Source organism: Schistocerca piceifrons, chromosome 4 (assembly GCF_021461385.2).
Source record: "Schistocerca piceifrons isolate TAMUIC-IGC-003096 chromosome 4, iqSchPice1.1, whole genome shotgun sequence".
NCBI classification, from domain to species: domain Eukaryota; kingdom Metazoa; phylum Arthropoda; class Insecta; order Orthoptera; family Acrididae; genus Schistocerca; species Schistocerca piceifrons.
The window spans coordinates 578792095-578798391 of NC_060141.1; positions in this window are offsets into that span (position 1 = coordinate 578792095).

Sequence of the window (6297 nt, forward strand, 5' to 3'; positions counted from 1 at the left end):
CAGCACTTATAAATAGTAATACAACCAAATTCCACTAGGAGCAGTGTAATATATGTTTCATGTGTCAGTATATCTACTGGCTTTAATCTGAGAGGACATATTTATTGTTGGCTGGCAGTTTTCTCTTGCAAAGTTTGCTTGTGTTAGTGATTTTGAGTACAGAGTCCCTGCATCAACTTCTGTTTTAAATTTGGCAAGAAACAGCCACAGAAATACTCAAAATGTTGGGTGCAAGCATTTGTTAATAACACTTTGGGACAGACACAAACATAGGGCTGATTTAAATGTTTTAAAAATGACCGGATATCTGTTGGTGATGATGAACATTCAGGATTACCATCTGCCTGCATTACACCTGAAAATGTCAGTGTTGTTGGAATTTGGTTGTGATAGCTCTTCAACAGACTATCCACAACATTTGGTGATGTTCTAAAGTGGCTGATGGAGATGTGAAAAGGAAACATTCACAGAAGCGGCACAGGAATAACTGGGCCGTTCATCACAACAATGTGAGGCCACATATAGCTTTCATCACGAGCATTTTTGGTAAAAACACTGTGTTCATCCAATATGGCTCTGTAAAATTTCTTTCTATTTCCCAAGTTGCATATGAAGATGAAGGGATGAATATTTGACTTGATAGAGGAGATCCGAGTAGAATGGGCTTGTAATGGAACTGATCTCTGCTCTATCTCTCTCCCTTATTGTAGTGTATGATACTTAAATTTAAAAAAAAAACAGTTGCATACATGTTTGCAATAGTGCTGCAAGTAAGTGGTCAAAAATTACAAGTTCTGGTTTGCCAGTAGGTGTAAAATAAACAGTGTACACAATGTGTAACAGTAGCATTACATATATAGTAGAATCCTGTTAATCCAGACTAACTGAGACCAGACCTTGTTCGGATTAATGATTTGTTCAGATTAGCTCAAATTATGGTGATGAGTTTCTAGAATGAAGTACACCAAGCAGACAAGTAGGTACACCATGGTAACAAATGGGAACAAGTGTGTCACTCCCTGCTCTTGTTGTGCATTGTTGAGGACTTTGTAGGGTCTGAGGTCAGTACAATGCCAGTTGGTTCACAAAGCACCTGGTTATGTTAGTTATTGATCGCTGGCATGCTTAACAGTTGCATTGTATTCATTCAGGTGTACTGGTGTATGTATTTTTGACATGAGTTAACGGAAACATACAACATTAACTCTCAAAGAAAAACTGAATGGTTTGAAGCAGATAGACAGTGGTGAGAATGTATCTAAACTGGCAATGGAACTGGGTGTTGGAAAAGCAACCATTTGTGCTTGGGAGAAGAACCAAGTGAAACTTGAACTGTCCTTTGCAATGTCTTCGGGAAAACCACTCGAAATTTGGCAGACTTTGAAACAGTACCAGTACGATAAAGTGGATAAAGCTCTTTTCCTTTGGTTTGTGCAGGAAAGAGAAAGGGTAAGTCCTTCGAGTGGAGCACTGGTTCAGGAGAAGGCTGTTTACCTGAACAAGTTAATGAATGGTGATGAGTCTTTTAGTGGGAGTACCGGTTGGCTAGACAGATTCAAAAAATGTAATGGCATCCATCAGGTAACAATTACTGGAGAGAAGCCTTCTTCTGACCGTGATGCAGCAAAGGAATACTTGGATGAGTTTGAAAAAAAAATAAGATAGGGGAAGTATTCTTCCCAACAAATCTATAATGCTGACGAGACTGACCATAATTTTAGGGCATTGCCAACAAAAAGCCTGACATCAAAAGCAGAAGACCATGCTCCTGATTTTAAAATGTGCAAAGATCGTGTGACTTCATTAGCGTGCAGCAACGCTGCTGGTAATCAAAAGCTGCCTTTAATGCTGATCAGCAAATCTGCTAGGCCCAGAGCTTTTAAAAAATGCAACATGAAGTCCCTGCCCATATATTATTGCAACCAGTGAAAAGCATGGATGGATGGTCCTCTTGATTGATAATGCGCCATCTCACCCCAGCACTGAGGAATTATGTGATGGAGAAATTGTGGTGAAGTTTTTGCCTCCAAATGTTACACCACTCCTACAGCCAATGGACCAGGTTGTACTGCAAACATTAAAACTGATTTACAGAAAACAATTTTTAAGAATGCTGATCCAAGACGATAGTGGACAAAATAAAAAGGACCAATGTGGAGGATGTTGCTTATGGCCACAGAGGCATGGCAGAATATTTCAGGAAATACTCTGAGAAAATTCTGGAGAAAACTGTGGACATCTTTTGAATTTCAGGACAACCTAGTTGAAAATGAAGAGGAAAATCTATTACAAATGATACAGACAATCCCTAGATGTGAAGAAGTCAGTGAAGGATATGTAGGTGAGTGGATGGCAGCGGATGGGGCATATGTGGAGAAACTTACTGACACTGATTTAGTTGCTGCTGTGACACAAGACCAGGAAGAAGTGGGCTGCTGTGGCAGAAGTGACAATGAGCCTGAAAGTGACAAAGGAGAGCTGATGCTACACAGTGGCACAGCAGAAGCCTTGACCTCGTGCTACATATATTTGTAGCAACAGCCCACTGCTACACCTGTTGATTTGATGTTTATGAGGTGATGGACCAACTATGTGTCATATAACAGGCTGTCTTCATTATACAAAAACAATGACTGAGGTTTTGTCATCTAAAAAGTAGGGATAAAATGTCTGCTGTATTTTAGTAAGTTTGACAGCTTTTCTTTCATTGTTATGCATTGTTTAAACCTAATGTTTTCTTACCAGTTTTTCTAATACATATTTACTGTACTGTGTAAATTAAAATAGTGTGTATGTAGAGCAGTTTTCTGCATAGTTTTCCATACTTACTGGGGTTCAGATTAGCAGGACGCTGCTGTAGGTATGGATTGTGTGACAGTAAAATTAATATTGAATTTGTATTTGAAGTGGAATTTATTAATTAAAAGGCTCAAGAAACCACCTAAAAATTGTATAGTACTGAAAAGAAAGTGATGTACATTGTTTCCACAAGTGAACAAATTTTCTTGTCTTACCTAATTTGTAATGTGGAGTTTGAGTTTTATTGATTGTGATATAGATAAGGTTAGAATATTTATTACACAATGCACTGAACAGTTTTTCTGAGAAAGAACTATGATTTAATATCATCTTCTCTTGGCTCTGATTAGTGATTTTGGACCTTTGGATATTCAATGATTTTCTGTTTTATTTAACTGTACTGTGTAGTTTTCAAATGAGTGGATGTAGTTGGCTATATACAAAGGTTGATGCTGTTCTGGAGTAGCCTAATTTGCAGAACTGTGATCATTATTGGAAGACAGGGAGTTGGTTAGCTTGCTCTGCACTGGCCTGCTGCTGTAAGTTAGTAATAAATGAAACAGTACAAAAATTATTTGTGATAATGCTGGAAGCAGTTATATAGACATGTTTTTCATGAGTAATAATTATTTGAAGTCATTCCACATATATTGTGAAGTATTTGTCAGTCACTGTAGAGCAAAAACTTTATGAGAAATCAGTAGGCTCTTGTTCCAATTTGTGTCAGGGAGTTGATGTAGAAAATAATTATGAAGTTGCTGGAACTGTTTCTGAAATATAATGATGAAGTGTGAATGCTATGTGACTGTTATGATGTTTCTATAAAATGAGTTTATTTCTGTTGGAGTTTTGTGGTGAACTGTAAGGCAAGGAGAACATGTTGTGAGAAGAGAGGAGTAATGGAAATGTATTAGTGTTTATGATGTCGATGATATGATGATTATAATGGTAATTATTATGTTGATGTACAGTGAAGAAATGTGATTTTGATTGAGCAAGCAATTGAATAAGGACTTTGTGTCATGAATAAATAGGAGCTGTCTTTCGGCATCAATCCTAAATGCATAAGGCTAGAAAATTAAACAGCATGGTCTAGAGGCACTGCATAGCAGGTACATCACGGCAGTTAACTTCAAAATTGGCAACCACAAAAATTTTGAAATGTAAAATTTGGCACACACTTATCCACCTGGTGACAGATCATAGATGGAGTGGAACACATTGCAACCCACTCCACTATATTCCAGGCTTAATCGTGCGATGATTGTTAAAACTTTATATATTTTCTGTAGTTGTGTTCTGATTAAATTGTTCTAGTGGAGACAGTCTGTTAGTCCAGAAAAGACAAAGGATATGAATGGAACTGAGGAGAAGTGAGATATCATATGATGATGCTTCAAATACAAATTTTTGATTGAGTTTGTGAATTAATGGAGTGGAGAAAGGACATGCAAAAATTCATTTGTAGAAAATAAACAATCATCAGCCTTCTTTGTAATGATATGAATATAAATTAAAACTGTGATATCAATATAATGGAAGGAAACATTCCACGTGGGAAAAATTATATATAAATACAAAGATGAGGTGACTTACCGAACAAAAACGCTGGCAGGTCGATAGACACACAAACAAACACAAACATACACACAAAATTCAAGCTTTCGCAACAAATTGTTGCCTCATCAGGAAAGAGGGAAGGAGAGGGGAAGACGAAAGGAAGTGGGTTTTAAAGGAGAGGGTAAGGAGTCATTCCAATCCCGGGAGCGGAAAGACTTACCTTAGGGGGAAAAAAGGACAGGTATACACTCGCACACATGCACATATCCATCCACACATACAGACACAAGCAGACATATTTAAATATTTTAAGTATTTTAAATATGTCTGCTTGTGTCTGTATGTGTGGATGGATATGTGCGTGTGTGCGAGTGTATACCTGTCCTTTTTTCCCCCTAAGGTAAGTCTTTCTGCTCCCGGGATTGGAATGACTCCTTACCCTCTCCTTTAAAACCCACTTCCTTTCGTCTTCCCCTCTCCTTCCCTCTTTCCTGATGAGGCAACAATTTGTTGCGAAAGCTTGAATTTTGTGTGTATGTTTGTGTTTGTTTGTGTGTCTATCGACCTGCCAGCGTTTTTGTTCGGTAAGTCACCTCATCTTTGTATTTATATATAAATTAAAACTGTGCTTTATATAAGATATATATGATGATTAACAGGATAGAATTTCTCAATACTTTGTTTTACAAATAGGTACAGACATTTCAGTTAATTTTTTTAAAGCTGTTTCCTATTCTAGTCCAAACATGCTGTGACAAAGTTGCACCCATACTTCTTACAAGTGATACTTTGGGGATGTTTGTAATGGAACATAACCGTACAACATTGAATAAAAGCTATGATTCTGACAATAATATAGTATGTGATACTAGGCTGCAAAGTTTATGCAAATTTATGTCAATGAAAGGGCTTGTATTGTAACATTACTGGCTTACTCTATTGATGAAATTAAGTCGACGTCAGATGTATCAAGACCAGTTAAGATTAACTGCAATGAATTTATAAAGACAATAAAGTACAAATTGTAAATATGCCAAAAGCAATGTAAACGAAAGTCTAATTTATCATTCACAAAATTTGTAGATGCGATAGTCATAGTAACTATGATACAGCTAACTATAAAATCATAGGATTTATGTTATGAACAAAAGCCATTTTTTATTTATAAAACTATTAACAAAAATAATTAAAACATTTTTATGAATACATATTTCACAATGTTGCAATGATCTGTGAAGCCAAATTCCATAACCAGTTTTGTAAAAGTATGGAAATCTTAAACGTACACTCAGAGACATAAGATTGAAACAGTGGGCAAAACAATTTTGTTTTTGTTGGAAGCAATGGCAATACCTGTGATACAACAGTATTATCACATCATTTTTTGGGTACAAAACCCATGTCAGTCTTTGTCAGTTTGTGATGCAATAAACACATTTTAAAAGATTTTTGATAGTTTTGAATTCATCATTTCTTTGATTTACTTGACATAAAGCGCCTGACATATGTGGATGCAGGTATTATTTCAGTGCAGGAAATACAAAAAATCTGTGTTACACACCTCATTAGAGATTGTTAATAATCAAAGAGTTAAGTAGCCATATAAACTGGTTATGTTTTAGGTTCCATATATGATTCTTCAAATTGTGAGACACCTATCATCATAACTGATTTATAAACTTTGGCAAGATGTCGTTCCCCATTGTCCTGGACATCAACTCTTTGATGAAATTAGCTGGGGTGTAGATATTTGTGCCATATACCATTTCCATAATAGATGCACCAGTGTTAGACTTGTAAGCAATGGAAAAGGCAATGGTAGGCCCTATGTCCAAGTGCCCCACATGACACATTATAGCGGCCTTCAAGTTCCTGTGCCATGTCTCCACAGTTTCTTTGCTTGGTGGGTAATAGCTAATAGTTTTATGGTGCTCCATC